Raw genomic sequence first — 25,266 nt, 5'->3', positions numbered from 1 at the left:
CTCAGTTTTTGTTTTGTTTTGCGCTTAGGTGGATGAAGAGGGAGGGAGCACCTCATTGGGAACAAGAGTTGGATGAAGAGGACGTGTCGTCTTCCCTGCTGTTGCCGCCCTGCCCCCCTCCGACTACCGCACCCCCCCCCCCCGGCCGCCACCGCCGCCGCCGCGGCCGAAAGGACCCACCCTGCCCCCAATGGTTCGCCCCCATCACTCCCGACACACCCAACAGCACCCACATTTCTGCTTCCCGAATGCCCCTACCTATGTCTGCCTTGCTGCTGCGATGCGATGCTGGAAGCCTGACCTTCCTGCCACCATCTACTTCCATTATGTGCCCTGGTCAATAAAGTTTGCCTCTGAGCCACTAACTTCTGCTTGAGCCTGATGATTTGGGGGGCCTGGGGGAGGAGCAGGGCACACGGAGGACCTGGGGGAGGAACAGGGCACATGGAGGGCCTGGGGGGGACGAGCAGGGCACACGGAGGGCCTGGGGGAGGACGAGCAGGACATATGTCGGACCTGGGGGAGAACATGTGAGACCCATGGAGGGCCTGGGGGAGGACGAGCAGGGCATACAGAGGATCTAGGTCCCCACAGGTAGATATTGGGCAAATGTGTGAACAGGTGCAGTTGTGCAGGGGACCTGGTTTGGTGCACCATGTGCAATTGCTGCCTCAGAACAGGCCCACATTACGAGGATGACACAGCCCACCGACCCTCGTGCTTAGGGTCAGCTTACTGTGACCTATGTGAGGGCTCTAAAGTCAGGCTGCACAGGTGTGCCCAGTGTGAACTGCAGCTCCAGGACTGCCCTCATGCAGCTTCCAACCAATGTGCGGCTGGATGGAAATGGGCCAGATAATCCTGTGTGGTACTGTTTACACTGTAGGATGTATGGTCAGTCCACATAGGGAGGGCCTGGAACCCCCATGTGGTTCTGATAACACTGCAGGCTGCATGGTCAGTCCACGGTGAAGGGCATGGTCCCCTGGTTCAGCAGCAGTGGGTCCAGGAAGGCTGACTTGACTTGGCTGGGTCCCACATGTCCTAGGGCCGGTGGTGGGCTGGCAATGTGCCCACCCTGGCCTGGGACACTGTGAGGTCCAGGCTGGCCTGGGCCTGGCACGTTCCCATGGCTAATTCTTGCTTTTCTCAGGAGATCCTCCAGGGGGTGCAGGGGGACCAGCCATGAGCTGTGTCCCACACTTGGACACATCTGGCAGGGGAGTCTGGGGGCAGCGGGCAACCTGAGGCAGCCCAGGGAGGGACAAGTCAGTGTGAGCCGAGCAGGCACCCAGCGCCCCAGATCCCCCAGCCTCTGGCCCCATCCTCCTTGTCAGATGCAGGTAGCAATGCAGCCACACGGGAGAGGACCTTCCCCTCCGCACTCCCACCTCCACACAGGGGCTTTGGGATTTTGGTGTCAGACCAAATGCTAATGCATGGGAAATGCTAGGGGTCCACACCCTCCCAGCTGCTCGGCTTGTCTCCGGATCTTTCAGGCTGCGGGCTCTGTTGGTGTCTAGCTAGTTAGCCCAGTGTCTTCTGGGTTCTGTCTATAATCAGGAGGAGCCGGACCCCATGTGTTCACGGTCGGGGAGGGGCTGGTCCCCTGTGTCCACGTCGGGGAGGGGTTGGGTCCCATGGGTCCACAGTCGGGGAGGGGCTGGGTCCTGCATGTCCATGGTCAGGGAGGGGCCGGGTACCGCATTCCATAGTTGTGGAGGAGCCGGTCCACGTGTCCACAGTCGGGGAGGGGCCGGGTCCTGCATGTCTACAGTCAGGGAGGAGCCAGTCCATGTGTCCATGGTCAGGGAAGGACTCGGTTATTCCCACAGACCACGAGCCTGGTGGTTCACACTCTGAATGTCAGCCTGGCCTTTGGCTAGCATCCCCCTGGTCTGTGTGTGGTGTCTGCCCCTGGTCTGCCCTCAGCCTGATGGTTCACACTTGATCCTCTCCTGTAAGGTCCCACAAAGCAGCCACATTGGGGTCAGGTTGTGCTGTGGGTCTGTGACTGACTCAGAATTGTCATGCCTCCCTGCCTGCACATCATGGCTGCTCCATGTCAATGAGTAGACCCTGGGCCATGGTGCTGGACAGTGACAGCCAGGACCCAACCTAAGGCTGATCCCTGCACACTCCAGCAACTGGAGTGGGCACCCAGGCACTTGGGTGGGTGCAGGCTGGGCTGCTCCTGGCTGGGTAGCTCTGTCCCCATCTCCTGGGGCTCTAGGCAGTGTAAGCAGAGCTGGTCCCAGAGGCCTGGCCTGCCTCGCCATAGTTTCCTCTTCTTGGGGAAAATGGGAGGTGAGGAACAGAGCTTCTAGGGTGGAGAGAGCAGGGGTGGTGTGGACTGCAGAAGAGGGGCCAGGAGCACCCAGGGACTGACGGACAGGACAGGGGCTGGGGGGACCCATGTGGCCAACACACTGGGCAGGAGCTGGGCTGGGGCAAGGGCCCAGGTGGCTGACACACTGGGCAGGGGCTGGGAGGGCCCAGGCGGCTGAAGCACTGGACAGGAACTGGGAGGACCCATGTGGCCAACTCACTGGGCAAGAGCTGGGCTGGGGTGAGGACCCATGTGGGCGACGCATTGGGCAGGAGCTGGGCAGGGGCCAGAAGGGCGCACGTGGCAGGAGCTGGGCAGGGACTGAGAGGATCCATGTGGCCATTGTACTGGGCAGGGGCCAGGAGGGCCCATGTGGTTGATGCATTGGGCAGGAGCTGGGCTAGGACGATGGCCTTGCTTGCAAGGCCACAGATGTGTTTGCTGTCTTTATTGCATTTTATCATATTGCCAACCATTCCACAGCAGTGCCATGGAAGGAGCCTTCCTCCAGCTAGGACTCTGCTCCTGACCCTGTGTTGTCCACACCAATGTCCAGGGCCAGCAGGGGATGCACGGCACCTCAATGAAGGACCTGGCTGCCTTGGCAAGGACACATGAGTGGAAGATCTGTGGATCTCCCCTGACGAGGTGCAGGAGGATCCTAATCCTGAAGCACGGAGCAGGCAGACCGCCACAGTGGTGTGGACTGAGCGAGCACGAGGCCTTGGATGTGCAGTTGCAGGTGGTAGGAGCTGCTGGCTCTGCATTCTCTCAAGCACCACGTGTGGACAGAGGGAACACGGCCCCCCGTCCCACAGAGGTCTGGTCGTGGACAGCGCCTCCTCCCCACCTGGCCAGGATCGAGTTCCACAGAGTGGCACTCGGACACGTGAGCATTGGCTGCAGCCATGGCTGGTGGGCCAGTCACTACCTCGCGGGGACCGCTCTGTGTTCAGGGCCCAGGTCCTCCTCCACCACACTGGGCATTCCGTCTTTCTCAATGCAGTCCTGTACAGCCTGCAGCACCATGTGCAGCCGCTGATCCAGGGCCTCCAGGTGCAGCTGGTACAGGACAGGCGCCACCTTGTCCCGCTGCAGTGACTCAGCCATCAGCAAGCTCAGCTTGAACTCCTCCTTGGTCAGCAGTTGCAGCCACAGGTAGGTGGACTCCCTGATCCTGGGGGGTAGGGGAGAGACACCTACCTGGCTACCAGGACTGACTGCCAAGTTCAGAGACTGGGGGCAGGAGAAACACAGGGACACAGGCAGGGGACAGACAGACAGAGGTGGGAGGGGTGGCTGGGAGTCCTCTGGGAGGGGTGGTCAGTCTCTGGGCAACCCTCAGGGGCCCCCTGCTCTTCTAGGCCCCTGCCTCTTGGCTTCACAATGGCTGAGGGGCCTGCCTTGCAGGGTGCTTGTGTGCTGGGGCCAGATGTGGCCAGCAATGACCCCTTGTCCAGGAGCCGGTGCTGACATAATGGTTGGGCAGTGGATCCTGCATGGCTACTGAGCAGACCACCCTACCTCCTGGTGGAGAGGGGGGCTGGGGCAGGGGAAGAGGGTGGGGCTTCTGTGACTGTGGGGACAAGGCAGTGTAAACAGGGGCAGGGCCCATAGCTGTGAGGAGGCTGACTGCGGTGGGCCAGTGATTGTGGGAGTGTGGGCTGTCAACATGGGGGCATGGCTCTGTGACCATGGGGTAGAGTCTGTGTCTGTGGGGGTGTGGCCCTGTGAACAGGGGGCATGGCTCTCTGACCATGGATGGTACCTGTGACTGTGGGTGTGGCCCCGTGAACAGGGGACATGGCTCTGTGACCATGGATGGGACCTGCGACTGTGGGTGTGGCCCCGTGAATAGGGGGCATGGCTCTGTGACCATGGGGTAGAGTCTGTGTCTGTGGGGGTGTGGCCCCGTGAATAGGGGGCATGGCTCTGTGACTATGGGGTAGAACCTATGCCTGTGGGGGCGCGGCCCTGTGAACAGGGGCATGGCTCTGTGACTGGGGCTGTGGCCCTGTGAACAGGGAGGGTGGGGCCATACCTGCAGCACTGCTATAGCAGCACCAGGATGGAAAGCTCATTGTGTGAATACTTCCCGAACCTGGAGAGAGATGACATCACAGTGGGTGGTGGGCAGAGGCTATGCAGCACAGCCTAGCCCTAGGCCCCAGGCAGTACTTGGCTCGGCCCATGGTCCCGCCCCAGGTACCCTGAGCACTGGGCCCTGTTCAGGAGCTGCAACCTCCAACCTGAGTCTCAACCTTTGGGTCTCACTGTCCCCACGGGCCCTCAGAGGACAGGGTCGCCATGAGGACTGGGGACGAGGTGTCTGGGGGCCTCCCAGTGGCCTCTGGAAGCCTGTGACTTATCCCCTGCCATTGTCCAGGTGGATGAGGATTGTCTCATTGCTGAACTTCTCGAAGGTCTCACAATAGTGGTTGCCCATGTTCCCTGTGTGAGTAGCACAAACAGCCACTTGGTAGATGCCCTGTGGCTCGCAGGCTTCAGCCTGCCCACCCCAAAGCAGGAGGCCCCTCCCGAGACCCTGGGGCTGCAAGCTCTGGGTACTGTGTGGTTGCTACAGACTGGGCACTGTGCCTGCAGGGCCCTGACCTACCCATGAGGAAGTCAAAGATGGTCATGTCCATGATGTCCAGGATGCCCTGGCTGCTGTCGTAGGGCGGTGTCTGCTTCACCTCCTCACAGTAGTCAGGGTCCACTTCCCACCTGCAGGGGTCAGCGTGAGATGACTGGCAGGCCCTGTGCGGCTGTGAGGTTCAGAGCAGCGTGTGGGAGCATTCGTACCACAGACTGCTGGGTCTGCAGGGAGACGTGCTGGACAGGACTCTGGAGCTACCAGCCCTGGGTGCCAGGATGGGAGGTGGGGCTGGGCTGACGCCCGGGGATGAGCAGCAGGGAGTGAACACTGAGCGGTCCTGTGAGAGCCAGGAACCCTGCCTGGCTGCCTGGCGTCCACACGCTGCCTCCACACCTGTCCCTGCTGCCCTGCGGAGCCCTCCCAGGCCCGGCTCTCAGAGTTGCTCTGTGGGGTAACGTGGGAGCCTCAGGCCCTCGTGCACTTACTCTGCCTTCTTGTGCTTGTGGTAGGAGTGCCGCCAGGGGTTCTGCCACATCTTCCTCTTGGCCAGGGACATGCTTCACCTCCTCACAGGACATGCCTCTGTGTGTGTGTGTGTGAAGGAGCCATGTGTGATGTCCTCACAGGACATCCCTCTGTGTCTGTGTGTGAAGGAGCCATGTGTGATGTCCTCACAGGACATGCCTGGGTCTGTGTGTGTGTGTGTGTGTGTGTGTGTGTGTGTGTGTGAAGGAGCCATGTGTGACATCCTCACAGGACATGCCTGGGTCTGTGTGGGTGTGTGTGTATGAAGGAGCCATGTGTGATGTCCTCACAGGACATGCCTCTGTGTGTGTGTGTGTGAAGGAGCCATGTGTGATGTCCTCACAGGACATCCCTCTGTGTGTGTGTGTGAAGGAGCCATGTGTGATGTCCTCACAGGACATGCCTGGGTCTGTGTGTGTGTGTGTGTGAAGGAGTCATGTGTGATGTCCTCACAGGACATGCCTCTGTGTCTGTGTGTGAAGGAGCCATGTGTGATGTCCTCACAGGACATGCCTGGGTCTGTGTGTTTGTGTGTGTGTGTGAAGGAGCCATGTGTGACATCCTCACAGGACATGCCTCTGTGTGTATGTGTGTGTGAGACGTCCTCATCGGACACAGTTGCCTTGGACCTCAGCTCTACCACAGGCACTGACTGTATGAGACATGAGTCGCCCACTGCCGTCACCTCATCGCCCAGGGAGGCCCCTCAGCCTTGTCCCGAGGGAGTGTCCTGGGGCTGCTCCTCCAGCTGGGTGTCCTGCAGCACCCACCCAGGTGGGGAGGGCCGGACTCTCTCACCTGGAGAGGTGAAGAAGGTCCTCCACAGCTTCTTGTCCCGCGTGATGTCCCACATCTCCCTGGTTATGTTGACCACCCTGCCGGCCACAGGGAGCGCTCGACGAAAGTCCAGGATCCTGGTGAGAGGGGTCCGGAGCAGCTTTCCAAAGCCTGCGGCAACCCAGCACCCCACCCAGTCCACCCACGCTGTGGCCTGGGCTGGCCACATGGCCCTGTGGGCTTCTGCAGGGCCAACATTGAAATACACAGAAAGAGCCTCCCCAGGGCAGCTGCTCCCTGTGTCGGGCCCTGGAGCCTGGCTGTCACCCTCCTGCGGTGGTTGCCACTTTCCCTAGTCTGTGACCTAGTGGTTCTGGCTGAGGGTGCTGGGCACAGCCCTTGGGGGTCACCTCACAGGCTGCTGGCCCTTCAAGTGCTGGAGGCCTTGGGTAGAGTCCATACTCCTGCTTGTGGGCCTGCACAGGGCCCGGGATTCAGAATTCTCATCAATGGGGACCCCCTGGCTGGTGGCTTGACCCCTAGAATCACTTCATCCTGTCAGGCAGGGCCTCTCAGTGACTGGACCCCTTGGAGCTGACCCAGGTGGCCACACAAATGGATCTCAAGGGCTAAGGCCCTCTCATGGTCCATGTCAGGTTCTCAGCAGCAAAGACCAAGTGCAGTGACCCCCTCATCCTTATCCTGCCCCGAGGCCTCCCCTCTGGCACAGTCTCCACCTCCCACCCCCTAGGATGCCTTCCCTCGGCTCTGATAAGTTCTTAGAACTCTGTCCCTTTCCTGCCTCTGTTTTTGTTCCCAACTGTCCCATCTGTGGCAGGTGCACAGAACCAGCACCAAGGGAGAGGGACCAGGCTGGCCACAAGAACCAGCTCATACAGCTGGAAGCACAGGCTTGGCAGCAAATACTTTCTCAGCACTTCAGCCTGCTCGTCTGAAGGGGGCATGATGGCGACAGGATGGATGCAACTGTTGTGTCCCTAGCCAGCACAGTGGGATGTGTCGTAGGGTCCTCTATGAGCTGGAGTCACCAGCTTGGGCAGCACGGCAGCCACTCTGCACAGCTGAGACGGGGACACTGCACTCACCTGTCCAGGTGGAAGGCAGCGATCTCTGCATTGTGCCTCTCATAGTAGGAGAAATAAAAAAGGTCTGGGGGCATCTCCTGCTCCCTGGTTTGCCTGGAGGAGGCGACACAAGCAGGTGTTTCCACTGAGGCCAGACTGGCTACACCAGCCCAGGAATCTAGGAATGAAGTGCATCACAGGCCAAGACCTCCCCGTGCCGAACCTGCAGGTGGAGACCACCACCCCTCCCCATGACACGTTCTGTGACCTTGGGGTCACAGCTCCACAGAAGGAGCTGCTCAGTGTCTCTCAGTCCACCCTGGACCATACCCCTCCCTCCAGGGCTGGGGGAAGCCTGGGCCAAGGGTGGCCCCTAGCGCTGCTGTCCAGGATACTGACAGATGTCCCTGACACTTGCCTCCCATCGCCCCCTCAGCATCTGGTCTGGGGCCCCAGGCACTTGGCCACTGCCCTGTTGCTTTCCATGCCTGTCCTCCGTACCACTATCTGACCATCTCCATGTATACATCACACAGAACACATGCCCAGGCTCTCGGAGTCCCTGTCAGGGACATGTGGGACTTGAGACCGTGCCTGAGAGGGCCCACACGTCCACCCTGCTGTGAACACATCACTCGGGTTGAAGATTTCTATGTGGGGATGTTTGAGGCTGACGTCATGGTGGCACACCACTCACAAAGCCGACCAGGTGGGGGGGGGGCAGTGTCTCCAGCAGGGAAGGAAGGCCTGGCAGGTGTTGGTGGTGAGGGAGGGACAGCTGGCACCCCCCGAGCAGTTCCAGGAGCAGAGGGAAGGTATCCTCTAAATTTCATTTGTCTACTCAGAGCTGGGGTTACTTGCTGTCATGGGCCTAGAGTGAAGGGGGTCTTGTCCTCACTGTGTGCACAGCTGGGACTGCCGGCTCACTCTGAGCCACCTGGGGCCGAGAAGCCAGGTACCTGTGGAGGCTGGGTCCTCAGTTCAGCAACTCACAGCAGGATGAGGGGGCAGGTGTAGGCTGGGCTACTGTATGTGCACCTGTGTATCTAGGACCCCTGGCTGGGCACTGACTCTCCCCTCCTCCCACCTTCCAGCTGGGGACAAAGCCACATAAGTCTGCCTCTGAAGGTCAGCCTTACCCTGAAAATACCCAGTTGCCATTATCTCAGGCTCCAGAATGTTCTGCACACTCCTGGGAGGTATGGCCCTGCCCAGGAATTCTGTGGGTTCTGGCTAGCCTGGGAGGGCAGTAGCATTCCCACACCAGGCTTGGATGTCAGTCACTTTCTTGGTGCTGGAAGATAAGACCTGGGCCTTGACCCCCTCTTTGGTTCCCATCTGGACACCCCCACCCTTTGGCTGTTTGGCCAGCTCTAATGACCCACTCCAGCATGCATGGGAAGATGCACGTGTCCCTTTGCACATGTGGGTTCACACATGCGTACACGACACTGGGCATACCAGAGCTGTGGGGAGGGCACAGTGAGGGAGCTTGGCTCCTCAACAATATGGTCCAGTTGGAGGCTCCCGAGGTCCTGGCTGGCACCTGCCCTCAGCCTCCAGCACCCAGACCTGTCTATCCAGCCCCAGCCTGCAGCAGGTCTGAGAACCCAGGCAGAGGTACCAGCACTGGGCCACAGCCAGGTCCCTGCAGCAGACAGTGGCTGCTCTGAGGGCTTCCCATGGACGAGGCCTCAGAGCCACAGAGCAGGACAGGCTCAGCTCAGTGTTGCCCAGGGCACAGGTCAGTCCGCCACCTGCCCTCCTGCTGCTGCCCCTGTCTTCCTTGTTCCTGTCTGGTTCAGCTCCTGGGGCTTGTCACGCTGACCACACTGTTTGCCAGACTCCAGGGCAGGGGCCTGGGGCAACCACATTCAGGAAATTCCAGGAAAGGGATACAGGGATAAGGAAGTGACTGGCAAGAGGAGAACGGAGCCGTGTCCCCCTGTAGCCTCCATGTCTCCGGGGTCTGAGGCACTCCAACATCTGAAGTGACCGCAGAGCTGTCCCCTGGCCTCCCACCCAGCAGCTCCAGGAAGTGTGTGGGCTGTTCCCTGAGGCCCCTGCCATGGCTGTGGACAGGTCCTGCTTGAGAGCTCAGTATGGGAGACTGCAGCCCAGCCGCCCTGGGCCTCCCTCCCTGCTCCATGTTGGCTTCTGGGCTCTGAGGCTTCCACGGGTGTGAGCTCCAAGCAGGGCTCAGTTCACCCGGCCTGGGCAAGCTGCACACTGGGACAGCCTGGGGTGCTGGGAGGTGAGGGAGAGCTCTGCCACGCTGTGCCCGGTGCCCCCGACACCAGGGGGCACCGGGCTGGCACAGTCCCAGTTGGATGACCAACCCTAGGACTACTTGCTAACCCCTGGGAGTGTCTTTTTGCCCCCAACACCTAGGAGAGAACATGGGCTAGTGGGGGCTGCAGCTCCTGTGATGGGGTACTCAGCCTGGCCACCTCATCTGGGGGGGCATGTCAGGCAGGTGCTGGAAGCCAGCAGAGCTTGGAGTTTCACATGGCACCTTTCAGCACCCTTCTACCCCCAGAGCAAAGACTCACACAAGGAAGAGCCGAGACTCCTCCCCTTGCACGAGGGGAGGTGCCACCTCCAGCTTAGCTGCTATGGAAAGGCCTGGAAAAGTAGTGAGCCAGGCAGAGCACAGCCTGCCTTGGCTGGGTCACTGGAGGCCTTGTAGAAGGTGTGCCCAGCCGTGCACTGCAGCTGAATGGTGTGATTCTCTCCTCACAATGGGGCTGGCTGAGCACCAGAGCAAACAGCTGCTGCTGTGATGATGGTAGTCAGCCCTCACTATGCAGCCTGGACAGAGGTGGTCAGCCCTCACAGTGCAGCCTGGACAGAGGTCAGCCCTCACTGTACATCCAGGACAGAGGTCAGCCCTCATTGCATTGACCTGGACCGAAGTCAGCCATCACGGGAGACCCTGATCTAAACACAGAGCTTAATGTCCAGAGAGGTTACTGCCTTGCAGTCACTCAGCCAGAACCCAGCAGCACGTGGTCAGTGAGCCTGGCATCCAGCATACAGAGGGCAGTGAGGTTCTTGCCCCTTTCTGTGCTATCTGCTAGCTGCTGGCCACCAGGATTGGGCTCAGCCCTGGTCCTGCAGGCTCAGAGACCCCGTGAGAGACTTGCTTCTGACTGATCACAGCTCCAGTGGGAAGATGTGTGTGCTCCCCAAAGTCTAGGAACCCTGGCGTCGGGGAGGGGACCTGCCTGTTGTGCTTCCAACACAGGCTGGTAGTCAGCTGGGCCCCTCAGCTGCTGTGTCCTCGCTGGCTGTGGCCATTGCTACCGTTAGTGGAACGGAACATGCTCGAATCCACACCTCATGGCCAGCCGCAGCTTTTGTTAAATAGAGGGTGCTGGAGGCTTGTGGCCACAAAGCCTGGGAAGGAACAGAGCCGCTCTGTGTGACCTGGGAGAGGGCAGAGGTGGACTGCTGGGCCTCCACTGGACACGCAGAAGCCCTCCAAACCTCGTCTCCTAGCGTGTCCACTGTCCTAGAGTGTCACCCTGGCCACCTTTCCTGACAGGATAATCCAGGCCAGGGGTTGGAGAACAGGCCTCAAAGGCTGTACCTTCACCATCTGCTAGTGTGGGTGCATGAATGGCAGGGCCACATCCCTGTGCCCACGGCCAGCAGGGCTGAAGCATGTGGCAGGCAGGAGCCGGCTTGGCTATCTGCATGTGCCGGGGCGAGCTCCAACAGTACCTGGAAGGTGCTGACTGTGTGGGTGTCAGCCCACGTCTGCTGGCCCCACCACCCCCTACCTGAGACATTGGGTCTTAACGGGCCCTAACAGAGCCTGTTCTGGCACTGATGGCATTGCTCCTGGCAAGTTAGTAGGGGTGCCAGGGAGAGTGTAACTTTGCCCACCATGAACTGGGCACAGGCCAGGCGCCCTCAGCTGTTCTTGCCCTGGACTCCATGGGTCTGGCTAGTGCGCATGGCTGGGCTTCCCACGGCTGCCTGCCCTGTTCTGCTCCTCACAGTACTGACTGCAAATAACAATGGGTCAGGAAACCAACTTTCCTCCCAGCCACTGCCATTTCTGGGAGTGCACCACGGCCTCCTCCCACATGGCCAGGCGAAGCCCCAGCTGTTGTGGTCCAGGGAGGGTGAGTGCACCACGGCCTCCTCCCACCACGTGGCCAGGTGAAGCCCCAGCTGTTGTGGTCCAGGGAGGGTGAGTGCACCACGGCCTCCTCCCACCACGTGGCCAGGTGAAGCCCCAGCTGTTGTGGTCCAGGGAGGGTGAGTGCACCACGGCCTCCTCCCACCACGTGGCCAGGTGAAGCCCCAGCTGTTGTGGTCCAGGGAGGGTGAGTGCACCATGGCCTCCTCCCACCACGTGGCCAGGCGAAGCCCCAGCTGTTGTGATCCAGGGAGGGTGGGAGTAGCAGCATGCGTGTTGTAGGGACTCAGGCCAGCAAGGGCATTTGTGGGGCATGCTCCCCCAGGTGCATGTCCCCAACAGTGGTCTCAGAAACAGAAGGGGGAAGGCCTGGTCCTGATGGGCCAGCCCCTTGTGGCGGCATCCGTTCTGCTGGGGTGTGACACTCAGGAGCTGACACAGCCTGGCTACCACATGGCAGTGCTGCGGCTAGTTTCTTGTCTGTCCCCGGCCTGACTGTGGAGTCCTGGACACTGCTCCCTGGCACTGCTCAGCCTGTGGCCAGGCTGATGAATATTAAAATGACCCAGATTTGTAGCGCTCAGAAGGGCCCAGTGTGGTTTGCAGGGGTTTGAGCTTGACTTCAGGAGTGTGGGCTGAGGGAAAGGGCTTGCTGACCACTGGGGGGTTTCCTGTGGTTCCTCCTTCAGGCGTGGCTGGGGGAGGGGAGGGTTGATTCTGTGTCCTACACGAGAGATCCAAGGAGAACAAGTGCAACCACAGGCCAATTCCGGCCAGCGCATGACACCTGGACACAGTCCCTGGTTCCACTTCCCCCTCAGGACAGCCAGCTCTGCAGCCCAGGGTCCCAGCCTCAGCAGTGTCCACTGCACTCCAGCGCATGACACCTGGACACAGTCCCTGGTTCCACTCACCCCTCAGGACAGCCAGCTCTACAGCCCAGAGTCCCAGCCTCAGCAGTGTCCACTGCACTCCAGTGCATGACACCTGGACACAGTCCCTGGTTCCACTTCCCCCTCAGGACAGCTAGCTCTACAGCCCAGAGTCCCAGCCTCAGCAGTGTCCACTGCACTCCAGTGCATGACACCTGGACACAGTCCCTGGTTCCACTCACCCCTCAGGACAGCCAGCTCTGCAGCCCAGGGTCCCAGCCTCAGCAGTGTCCACTGCACTCCAGTGCATGACACCTGGACACAGTCCCTTTTTCCACTCCCCCCTCAGGAGGACAGCCAACTCTACAGCCCAGAGTCCCAGCCTCAGCAGTGTCCACTGCACTCCAGCGCATGACAGCTGGACACAGTCCCTGGTTCCAGTTCTCCAACAGGACAGCCAGCTCTACAGCCCAGGGTCCCGGCCTCAGCTGCCCCATGGTCAGGAGAGCCGGCCTGCTGTGTCCACTGCACTCTCACCATTTGCCCATGTCCTCCCCTACCCGGGGTTTCCATATCTTGTGTAGCTGCTTGGGGTCCTCACCTGCCAGCCATGGAGGCCGCCAGCTCAGTCCTGCACCACCCGACCTAATGCAATCCTGGTCTCCAGCCAGGCCAGCAGGACACATGCCGGCCCCCATTTAGAAGAACACGGCAGCCACACAGGGCCCCAGCTGGGCAGCCCTGTGGCCCTGGCTCAGGTAGCCAACAGGCCACATGACCCCTGAGGTGCCCAGACAAACCAGTGCTCAGCACAGGGAAGGAGCTTTTGCTACTTCTGTTGAAAAGTCACTTTCAGTTACTGACTTGCAATGCAGAGCAATGGGGCAGGCGGGGGTATGGGCTCGCATCTGCTGGGGGTCCCCCAAATGCAACACCCGGGGCCAGGCCAGGCTCTATCTGAGTCTCCCACGTGGGTGCCAGGGACCCTGGGCTTGAGCCATTGCTCCTGCCTGCCAGGCGCATCAGCAGGGAGCTGGGATGGGGAGTACCCTGACTGGTGGGTATCCCAAGCAGAGCTGAGCCCAGGGCCTCCTGCTCCACCCACAGGGCCCAGAGCGAGACCAGACGGGCCTCATGGTAGCCCCTCAGGACCACGTATTTTTCTGGATTAGTCAAGTTCATTTTCTTGTGATGATATGAACAACCCACAAAGCACACTGTCCCAGACTCAGTGACAGGGCCATGCAGTCCACCTGGGCAGCCTGGGGCAGCTCTGAGGGCCAAGAAGAATGCAGCACGAATGTCCTCAACACCCAGGCAGGCCCTGCTGACCGCCTAGACGCCTGCTGTCCACCATCCTCGGGATCCGCTCCTCAGCTTTGACTGCTGACGGCCCGTCACCCACAGCATTGAGGGCCTGGGACCCCTAGAGCTGCCCAGTCACGTCTCCCACACAGGGCAGGAGCGGAGTCATTCCTGTCTCCTGTGGGGTTTGCTGTGTGGTAAGCAGGAAGGCTCCTCTGCCTGTGAAGTATGACTCCTGGCAGCCGCAGTGTGGCAGGTACGCACCCAAAGCCAGAGTGCCCCCTCCTCAGACAAGGTTGTGAGCAGAGCAGCCTGGCGTCCAGCCAGACAGTGGTCGGCCCGTGAGTGACCTGCACCTCCCATGTGAGTGCACCCTGAGCCCTCACACACGCATGCACACACTGAGCACCACCAACACTGGGTAGTCTCACCCCTTTGCTGGACCTTCGGGGGCATCCTCCTCACACTCCTGCTGAGGTCTGGAACCGCATGGCTGGATCCCAGGCCCTGGGACCAACCCTTTCTCCACAATGGCTGCTCCCAGGTCACTCAGCTCCTCTGTCCAGGACTTGTGGAACCCAACACCACAAGGAGTGGAGTGGTCAGCTGCCTGCCTCAGTGGACCAGGTCTGCCCAGTCTCATGGAACACTGCCAACTGGCCACTGCACACACACACAGTCCTCCCACTTTCAGAGAGGCAGGCTCTGCCACAGGCAGCTCTGCTGCTTCTCGGTGACCCTGGGCCTGTAGCTGAGGCCCCAGGTTCCGCCACTCTGAGTCGTCCCTGACCCTAATGTCCTGGTGCAAGTCTACAGTGCTGTCCAGACACTCTGTGTGCGGGGGCGGGGCGGGCAGCCTAAGGCTCAAAGCCTGACTCTGGGTTCTGGGAGGACACTATGGGAGCCAGGTGGCCCCGCCCCAGCTAGAGTCAGGGCAGGGAACAGGCTGGGACACCACCCAGGCCCCGTGGACACAAAAGGGTCCTTCTCCACCATGGCCAGTCCCAGAGCTCCATGGCAGGGTGGCAGGGGAGGGGAGCAAATGACCTGAGAGCAATGACAAATCCTGGCAGAATCCAGTGCTCCCAGCTCGTTTCCAGAGCCCCCGTATCTCTCCTCACATCCCACTTGGGGCCAAGGACCCCGAAGGACCCTGAACCCTCCTAGAGGGATGCCTGCTTGCCCTTTGGATGGTCCAAGGACCCCTCCTCCCAGACACACACAGCCCTGGCCATGAGGTCATGATCTTCAGGTCTGTTGCCCCCTTCCTGAGCTGTCACTCCAAGATCCCGAGTGTCCAATGCCAGGGTCAGGGTCAGGCTGGCCGTGGGCATCACCCACTGCTGCCCAGGGCCTTCCCCAGGTCTCTGCTGGGCTGCTGTATGGCCTACTCCAGTGGGCCTGGGCGGTGCTGAGTCTATGCCCACCATAGTTCCCCAGGGCAATGAGGTCAGCAGAGGGTGCCCACAGTCCAGGGGTCATCTGCCGAGGGCTGTCTGCGTCCCCCTGCAAAGGGCACCTTCTAGTGCCTGGGGCCCTGGTCCCTGCCGGCCACACCTCAGTGCTTCCTGGTCCTTATGGGTGGGCAGGGTCCCCACTCTGGACACCTGCCACCTTCACAGCCCACCCTGGGACAGCCTGGCTGGATTGGGTGGCAGAGGTGGGGCAGCATCCAAGCTCCTGGGGGCACAGGGCACTGGGGGGACATTCCAGAGCCCTGATTTCTAAAGGGATTCAGGGAGCAGTAGGACCCCTACTCAGCACCTGCTTTGTGCGTGGGCACAGAGCGGGGACCTCCACTGCCCCTCTTCACAGGTTGTCCATGCCCCAGGCTCTGGGGGACCAAGCTGAACTTAGCTTCCCAACCCCCACCGCAGCAGGCGGGTCCGAAGCTGTGCACCGTGGCCTGGGACAGGCGGCTCCAGACACAGCCGTCCCTGGTACCTCACCAGGGCACCGGGCAGTCACATCTGCCAGGCTGAGCTCACAGCCAGACCCCGGATGAGGCTGGAATTCCCAAGCTCAGAAACACGGGCTCGGGCGGCATCTCTGTTTACACTTTTGGCTGTCAGGACTCCTGGGCCTCAGAAGAGCTGTGCAGGCACAGTGTAGGGGAGACGCTCATACTAACATGAACTCACGCACATATACACACAAATGTGCTCACACAAGCACACGTGCTGTGCTATGTCTGCTCCTCACAGCCAGGGCACCCAAAGTGGGTCAAGACCGGGGACAAGGGACCCAGGGGTGGGACTGGAGCCCAGCTCAGCAGCAAACAGACAAACCTTGGCCTTAGGCCCCGGCCCAGGCGGCCTCCGGGTATCTCTTGCCCAGCAGGAACGGGGCTGGTGCCTCTCCTGGGAGAAACCCCTCCTGGCTGAGCACCTGGGACCTGGGCCTGGAGACCTACACAAAGCAGGCCACACTTGGCATGGCTGCTCACTGCTCATGGGGAACCTCCTGAGCTGACTTTCCTCTCCCATGCAGGTGAATTGATAACAAAGGAACCTGCCTAGGACAGCTCTGACTGCCCCCAGCACCCTGACAACTAGCAACCCTGCTACTGCCCATGCCCGACTGCTTACACCCCAACTGCCCACACCCCCTGACCGCCTGCAGCCCCCAACTGCTGGCAGCCCCCAACTGCCCACATCCCCCAACACAGCCCTCATCCCCTGACCGCCAGCTGCCCCCACTGCCTGCACTTCCTGACACCCATATCCCCCGACACAGCCCTGACCACCCACATCCCCCAATCGCCCACACTCCCTGACACCCACATCCCCCGACCGCCCACACCCCCTGGCATCCACATCCCCCGACTGCCCACATCGCCTGACCACTGGCAGCCCCAGACCATCCACATCCCCGACACCCATATCCCCGACTGCCCACATTTCCTGACCACCTGTATGCTCCTAGCCCTTGTCCTATCACCAACATCACACCCCAGCTTGGTGGCTTCCAGGGTATGAGCCTGCTGCCCAATACGTGGGGATGGTAAAGGACGGACAGTCAGAACTTGATGCTGCGGAAGAGGCCTGTCTGGCCACCTGCAGCAAATCTGACTAAGGCGGAGACACCAGGTTAACGGCAAGAAAGCAGGTTCATAGGGAAGACACAGGTAGCCAGGATGACTCTTATAGCAACTGCAGACCCAGTCCCCTGCTCCAGGGTCCTATTGATGGGACGGGGTGTCCTGCACAGCCTTTGATGGACACTCCCTCTGCCCCCAGGCCACTACGGCTTCACAAGCAATCCAGCTTGGGAGCAGCATATGCACCCCGTGGCAGGGCAGGGACACAGGGGTGGGCTGGCTTGCAGAGTCCAGAGCAGTGCTAAACCCCGGCCAACCCCAGCGTGTGTGCTCTGTGTGCTCAGACTGTGGCTAGCCATGCACAAGTGCTCCAGTGGGGGCTTGTGTGATTCCATTCAGGAGTGACCTCATTCAGCAGAGACGCACATCTCAAGCTCCAGGAGAGACAGGCAACTGTTATGCATGGGTCATTTGAGGCCCTTGGGTCTTAGCAGTACTTAGTCTATATGATCCCATCTCTCCATTCAGATGAAGAGGCCTGGAGGTGCTGGAGGCCCTGCACCTCGGCCAGCCCTCCCTGAGAGCAAGAGGGGGATGTAGAGCCTCAGGTCCTTGGTGGTATGACACCCTGGGGTGAGAGGAGATCAGGCTGCAGGCCTTGTGTCCTGGGGCCAGGGGTTGTGTGCATCACATAGTGCAGAGCCCGGTTCAATGACCAGCTGCACTTGTGAACCAGCTTCCTGCCAGTGCCAGTGTGTACCCTGGGAAGCATCAGTGATGGCTCAAATTTTGGGGTTCCGTGACCCTTGTGGGAGAGCTGGATGGAGCCCCTAGGTCCACACTGGCTGGGGTAGGCATTAGGGAGTGAGCGAAGACACAAGTGCTCTGTGTTTCTGTCTGTCAGACAGAATGAAGTAAACACATTTTACAAAAAGGAGGATTCTGGTGAGGAAGGAACGGAGGCAGTGGGGTGTCTGCTGATGAGCAGCCAGCCTGCCCACACCCCACACACCAGCCTGCCCACACCCTACACCTCACATAATAGCCTGGTCACACCCCACACACCAGCCTGCCCACACCTCACACATCAGGCTGCCCAAACCCCACACTAGCCTGCACACACCCCACACACCCCAGCCTGCCCACACCTCACACACCAGCTTGCCCATACCACACACACCAGCCTGCCCACACCACACACCAGCTTGCCCATACCACACACACCAGCCTGCCCACACCACACACACCAGCCTGCCCACACCACACACACCAGCCTGCCCACACCCCACACTCCAGCCTGCCCAACCCCACACCCCAGCCTGCCCACACCCCACAAACCAGCCTGTCTACGCCTTGGGACCTTGCACCCATGTGGGAGATCCAGAAGAGCTCTTGGCTCTCACAGGTCTGCCTGGCAGCCTCAGTGTGTGAGGTGTGTGTGTTTAAGGGGACGTCTGTGAGGACTCCTCATTATGAGGCATTTGGGGGGTAGGGAAGACTCCAGACTCTTCTGGTTCTCACACAAACAGAGCTTTATTAACACATGGGCTGATGAATGTTCTGATATGAACGGATGGCACAGGTAGTCTGATGGGTTCACTGGCTATGCTCCTCCCTCTTCTTGTGTGGACGAATGAAAGCTCTCACGCACTCCTGCAGAGTAAATGAGGCCTCAGCTCTATTTCCCACGGCAAGGTCATGAGTCAATGATTCGGGAGTTTAGCAATCATTCCTTAGGATTCAGGAGGCGTTCTGTGAATCCTCCCCTCTCCCTCCCTCTTCCTACCCACGTTCAGTCTTCAACCAGGGACTTCACACACTATCTACTTACGAACAGTACGCAGTGGCTCTTGGAGAGCACCTTCATTGACTTACTGCTGCAGGGTCAAGCAGCAGGTCCATTTCTACGTCATCTCCTCCACCTCCACCTTCTGCTTCTCTTTTTTCAACAGCAAGTTCTTGGATGTCTCTCTCGTCTCCTCCTGCTGCTACTCCTCCTCCTCGTGGTTCTCCACATTCTGCTCCTCGACAGTGGGAAGTGAACACTTGCTCTGATGTCATCTCCTCTTCCTGTGTTGGCAAATGTATGCTCCACGCACCTGCAGAGAGAGGATGCACCATTGTTAAGTAAGCCTCAGCTGTATTTCCCACAGCAAGCTCCTCCAACTCCTGTTCCTCCTTCTTGTTGTCCTCCACCTCTTGCTCTTCTTAGTCCTTTGCTTCCTCCTTGTTGTCTTCCATGTCCTGTTTCTTGTTGTGTGGGTGAAGGAGACCTCAAACGCACACCTGGAGAGAGGATGCAGCATTAGTAAGGAGGCCTCGGCTCTGTTTCTCACAGCAAGGTCCTCCACATGCTTCTCCAACTTCTGCTCGCCCTGTGGTCTTCCACCTCCTGCTGCTTGTGGTCTTCCACCTTCTGCTTCTCACCTCCTGTTCCTCTGCTTCCTCCTTCTTGTTGTCCTCCACGTCCTGTTCCTTGTTGTGTGGGCGAAGGAGACCTCAAACGCACACCTGGAGAGGATGCAGCATTACTAAGGAGGCCTCGGCTCTGTTTCTCACAGCAAGGTCCTCCACATGCTTCTCCAACTTCTGCTCCCCCTGTGGTCTTCCACCTTCTGCTGCTTCACCTCCTGTTACTCCACCTCCTTGTGGTCCTCCAGCTCCTGGAGGAGGACCACGTCCTCGTGGTAATCCAGCTCTTCCTGCTGCTTCACCTCCTGTTCCTCCACCTCCTTGTGGTCCTCCAGCTCCTGGAGGAGGACCACGTCCTCGTGGTAATCCAGCTCTTGCTCCTGCTTCTTGTGGTCCTTCTCCACCTCCTCCTCCTACGTTTACGTAGCATGGTGTGTTTATGTAGGATGGCTCTGCTCTCCTGGGGAAAGTAAGTATCAGTCTCCATGAGGCCTCAGCTCTGTCTGTGCCACAGAAAGGCATTCATGAAGCCATCTGTGACCTTCCCTCCCTCCTCCTGCAAAAAACTCTTTATGGCTATACACAATCTGATAATTTCATGCATAAAAAGGAATACACAATTTGATAATCTCACATAAAAAAACTAGCTTTTTGATTTCTTTGAAAATTTCCCAGCACCAGGCCTGGTGCAATAGCATAGTGGTTAAAAGTCCTCGCCTTGCACACACTCGATCCCGTATGGGCACCAGTTCTAATCCCAGTGGCCCCGTTTCCCATCCAGCTCCCTGCTTGTGTCCTGGGAAGGCAGTTGAGGATGGTGTTAGGGACCCTGCACCCGTGTGGGAGAGCTGGAAGAGCTCTCGGTTCCTGGCTTCGGATTGGCTCAACTCTAGCTGTTGCGGCCACTTGGGGAGTGAACCATCGAACTGAAGATCTTCCTCTCTGTCTTTTCTCCTCTCTGTATATCCACTTTTCCAATAAAAACAAATAAATCTTCAGAAATATTAATCCATACATTTTAGAAAGAAGGGAAATAATATTTCTGAGGGCTTTTTTTCAAAAGCACGAATGTTTCAACAGAAGGAATGATCAAATAAATACTGTATTAACATTAAAGTTAAAGCAAACCCCAGATCCTCATTAAGGACTATCAGTATGGACAGCAAGGTCTATATCCCAATTGCCAAGGAGACCACGGGGAACTGGACTGCCCTTGTAGGCCAAGAACTCTGAGGTCATCCACTCCCTTTCGAATCTCCCACATGGGATGGAAGATGCCCAGAGCCCTCCTTCACAGGAGCCAATGACATTGGAACAATAGCCAGGAGCCCTGAGCAGACTTCAAAAACAGAACAGTAAACCCCCTTCAGGACTTGGGAGGGGAGCTTTCTCTGGCCCTTACTTAGTTTTACTTAGTTCCAACTTTTGATCCCCACCTCCTCTTTTTTTTTTTTAAAGATTTATTTTTATTATTTTTTTTATTGGAAAGTCAGATATACAGAGAGGAGAGACAGAGAGGAAGATCTTCCGTCCGATGATTCACTCCCCAAGTGAGCGCAACGGCTGATGCTATGCCAATATGAAGCCAGGAGCCTCTTCCAGGTCTCCTACGCGGGTGCAGGTTCCCAAAGCTTTGGGCCGTCCTCGACTGCTTTCCCAGGTCACAGGCAGGGAGCTGGAAGGGAAGCCGGGCTGCCGAGATTAGAACCGGCGCCCATATGGGATCCTGGGCGTGCAAGGCGAGGACCTTTAACCACTTGCGCCACCGCGCCGGGCCCGATCCCCACCTCCTCTTGCAATGACCATCAGGGTCACTCAGGGTCCCCAGCGCCGCACCCCCCCCCCAAAATTAGAATAGATAGACAGAGAACAACAAGGAAAGCTTAGAAGCAGACAGCAAATGGTCAGTATGGATTCACATATATCTTACTAGGTAGGACACAAAGGTTAGTTACTCCTCACTGAGGTATTGAAGATTTCTCTGCACACCCCTCCTCAAACTGTTCTGCGCCTCAACTGTTGACATACGCCTTGTTAGAGTTGTAAACCAGTTTGAACTACCCTACAATCTGCCAGGTTCAGCAAAATCAAGCTTCAACACTATAAATTGCTAAATACAAAAATGAAAAAAGACTTGAGACAGTGGAATAATAGAAGCCAGTCGTGTATAAACTAAAATTTAAATGTCAATGAAGTAGTCACAGGATGTGGTTAAGAACTTGCATTTTCTTTTCTTTTTTTTTTTTTTTAATTGGAAAGGCGGATATACAGAGAGGAGAGACGGAGAGGAAGATCTTCTGTCCGATGATTCACTCCCCAAGTGAGCGCAACGGTTGATGCTATGCCAATATGAAGCCAGGAGCCTCTTCCAGGTCTCCCACACGGGTGCAGGGTCCCAAAGCTTGGGGCCGTCCTCGACTGCTTTCCCGGGCCACAGGCAGGGAGCTGGATGGGAAGCGGGGCTGCCGGGATAGAACCGGCACCCATATGGGATCCCAGGCATGCAAGGCAAGGACCTTAACCACTGTGCCACCACGCTGGGCCCAAGAACTTGCATTTTCTAACATATTGGTTACTCAATACATGTCAATTAATTCCGTAATGTTGTAAATTGTTGATTTTATGCTGTGGCTTTTATTTGACTGGAAAGATATTCTGCCAGCTCCATCTTCAGACCAGAGATGGTCTCCCCAAGAAACCATTGAATTTACCTGGACAATAAGATGCTGGACACTATGCATGGCACATGTTTGCAATGAAAGAATCATGACTGAATTTGAACTGTACTACTGCAACAAGGTGGAGGAATCCACCATGGGGGAAGGGTTTGGGGAGGGGCTGGGGGAATCCCAGAGCCTATGAAACTGTGTCATAAAATGAAATGTAATTTGAAACAAAAAGAAAAGACTTACCTTATAATTCCATTTTGTCATGCACTTTTTGAAGGGTCCACATAAAACAGTTGAGACAAAGTGGATCAATATCTATACACGTATTTTATCTTTCCTAGCTTCAAAGTAGTGCTGAAAACAAATCCCCTATTCAGAATTTCAAGATACTAAGACCCAACTTAATCTGACTTAAATTGTCTGTCTTATTTAATTTTTGAATAATATACACTGTCTCGAGACTTTCAGACCTTATTTACAAAGGAAATAAAACCATCTTTAATTAAAATTTATTCTATTGTCATGTACCTTTTCTAATTTTAATGCCCTGATACAAGGAGGGAGCCCTGCCGCCAGCACAAATTAAATGCACAATTGTTTTCTCACAATATAATTCTACTTAATCAGATTTCCTGTGTAGTCTTGGCTGAACTCACTTTCTGTCAATAAAATACTGCCAATTTTACATCTTCTTCCTCTTTTGCTATACTTTTTTGTTTAGATATTGTTCTAAATTAATTTTAAATAATACATTTGATTTTCAATGTAATAGCAATTCCCATCAATTCTCATGCTGTGATAGCAATACAAAAATAGATTCCAGGTAGTTCATAGGTACAGTTCTGGGAATATCGTCTGTTTTTGAAAAGACATTTTTGGTTTCTTTTTTACCATTTCACTTGCTAACACTTTATTAACCAACCCATTTCAATTAAAAATGGTAATAATTTTGTACAATTTAAAATCCAAAATTAATAAAAATTTTAGTGTAACTCGCACTATGGGCTAATCCATATACTGCATTTACAATAAAGACTAGAAGCCTAAATAAAATTTGCAACCATTTTTTTTCTGTAAAAATAAGCCTTTTTAATTAATTATTTTATGATACATTTCCATAGATGTCCATAGCTCACTCTGTATAAGAGCCACCGCAGACCCATATCTTGAAAGAGATTTCAAGGTTCTTAAGAAAAGTTTTAAATATTAATAGTTATATTATTAATGGCACATTTTGTGGGCTCAAGGGATGTTAAACCGTTTAACCCGTAGTTGAAATCTTTGTGCTCATGGTCTTTCATTCTATAGTACCAAGATCCTAAACTTCACAAATCAAATGTCAGAAATCTGTATCCTACAAGGAAACAGTACGCACAATACTTGTTATGCAAATGAAGAAACAAGCAGCTACGCGAAACATTTTCAAGAATCTTCTCGGCAGCATTTCATGAGCATGCACAGCACCCAAACTCATTACCAAGATGCCTGAGCTCTGATTATAAACGGATCAATGTCAAGAGAAAAAGATGGTTTAAAAGTCAAACTATGCTTCAAATCAGCAATAGTAATCAGCTACAAGGAAAGTAAAGTACCATTCCATTGATTAAAATAAAAGCTTTCTGTGAATGATCAGAATCAGAAAATTTCGTGGTTGAAAATGTTCAATTGACGCATACAGGAAAAAGGAAGCACAATGATTAATAAGCTGAAATTTGTTGACATTATAATATAGTTTTAGTAGGCATCTCTCACTGGATGAACTTTAAAGATGAATCTAGGTAACTCCTAAAATAGCTCATAATTTTTCAAATTTATCCGTCAATAATTCAAAATTATCTTTAATAAAAATTCTTTAACCACATAATGTGAAGTAGGCACTGTCACAAATACTTCAAGTAAAATCTAATGTTTTTTTCAATATGAAAAAGAACAGAAAAAGATCTAAAAAAAATTAAAAGCAAACATAGGTACAATATTATAATAATTAGAAGCCTTTTGTCCTATAAATAAAAAAGCTTTGAAATTTAAAAAAAAAAAAAAGCAGGCTTAAAAAAAAAATTTCCCGCCGCCAAAAACGTGCACGGCCTAGCTGACTGAAGCCACTGTGGGGCACAAGTTTCTTTCATGCTTTGTATTTCCCTCCAGTTTCTCTGTCTGCTGCACCACCGTCCTCCCACGTGCTTCCCCATACTCCCCCATCCTCCTCCGTCCTTCCCCGGCCTCGCCCAGCCTTCCTCATACTCGCCTGGCCTTCCCCATCCTCCACTGCCCTTGCCCATCCTTCCCCTGGCCTCGCCCAGCCTTCCCCGTCCTCCCCGTCCTTCCCTGCCCTCGCCCAGCCTTCCCAGTCCTCCACCGTCCTCGCTGGCCTTCCCCGTCCTCCCCCCGGCCTTCCCCGTTCTCCCCGGCCTCCCCCCGGCCTTCCCCCGTTCTCCCCGGCCTCCCCCCGGCCTCCCCGTTCTCCCCGGCCTCCCCCCGGCCTCCCCCCCGGCCTCCCCCCGGCCTCCCCCCCGGCCTTCCGGTCCCTCCCTGTCCACTGCCCGGCCTGCCGGTCTTACCTCGCTTCTTCGTTCCTGCTTTGTGCCCTCCTCTCTTTCCATTGCTTATAGTGACGGGCACAAAAAAGAACACTAAAATAGCAAAACCAAAGAGTACCACAAGTAGCAACAGAAACACCAACACAAAGGAGAAACAGGAAAGCAAAGATGGTGCTGTTCCCCTCACCGCACCAAAGGCAACGCACGGCGCCAGTCGCGGAGCCCGCCATGGTTGGAAAGAGAAAGAGGAAGCAGGAAGTGGGGTAACGCCAATGTCCGGGCCCATCAGCAGGCCTTTCCGGTCCTTCCCCTCCTGCCGGCCGGCTGGTCTCACCCCGCTGGTTCTGCATTCCTCGCTCTGCTGTGGCCATAAAGCAGAAAATAAAAACAGCTACCCCAAAGAACAGCAGAAACAGCAATCTCAGCAACCAAAGAGAGACCAGCCTAAAGTCCCTGTCAGCCATGGAGGCCGCCCTTGCCGGGAGGAGGCAAGCCAGTGTGGCCCCATCGGCACGCCATGGCGGGTGGGAGGAAGGCCGAGAGCAGGACGAGGAGAGGCGGACCCCCATCGGCACGCCATGGCGGGTGGGAGGAAGGCCGAGAGCAGGACGAGGAGAGGCGGACCCCCATCCACATGCCATGGCGGGTGGGAGGAAGGCCGAGAGCAGGACGAGGAGAGGCGGACCCCCATCGGCACGCCATGGCGGGTGGGAGGAAGGCCGAGAGCAGGACGAGGAGAGGCGGACCCGGCTCAGCTGTGTCCGGGACTCGTGAGGGGCGTTCGGGAGGTGCAGCTTTGGGAAGTGAGGTCGGAGCCTACTGTGCTCTGGGCTTTTTAAAAAGATTTAAAAATCTTGATTGGAAAGGCAGATGCATAGAGAGGAGAAGAGACGGAGAGGAAGATCTTCAGTCCGATGTTTTACTCCCCAAGCGGCCGCAACAAACTGGCGCTGAGCCAATCCGAAG

General features: G+C 56.6%; 1 long non-coding RNA gene and 1 pseudogene across 1 annotated transcript in view; one reads left to right on the top strand and one right to left on the bottom strand.

Moving 5' to 3' along the window:
• The window catches only part of LOC121146880, a 652-nt gene extending 290 nt beyond the window's left edge, over nt 1-362 (top strand). Inside the window, exon 2 of the long non-coding RNA XR_005882265.1 lies at nt 29-362. This is a non-coding gene — a long non-coding RNA (uncharacterized LOC121146880). The remainder of the gene's footprint in view (nt 1-28) is intronic.
• A 2,894-nt stretch (nt 363-3,256) lies between these two features.
• Nucleotides 3,257-5,484, bottom strand: LOC121146872 (annotated as a pseudogene).
• Between the last annotated feature and the right edge of the window lie 19,782 nt (nt 5,485-25,266).

The sequence above is a fragment of the Ochotona curzoniae genome, unplaced genomic scaffold (genome assembly GCF_017591425.1).
Source record: "Ochotona curzoniae isolate NIBS_2020 unplaced genomic scaffold, NIBS_Ocur_1.0 contig_1356, whole genome shotgun sequence".
NCBI lineage: Eukaryota > Metazoa > Chordata > Mammalia > Lagomorpha > Ochotonidae > Ochotona > Ochotona curzoniae.
Note: the sequence above shows the minus strand (reverse complement) of the source record. Positions and strands in the feature narration are given on the sequence as shown.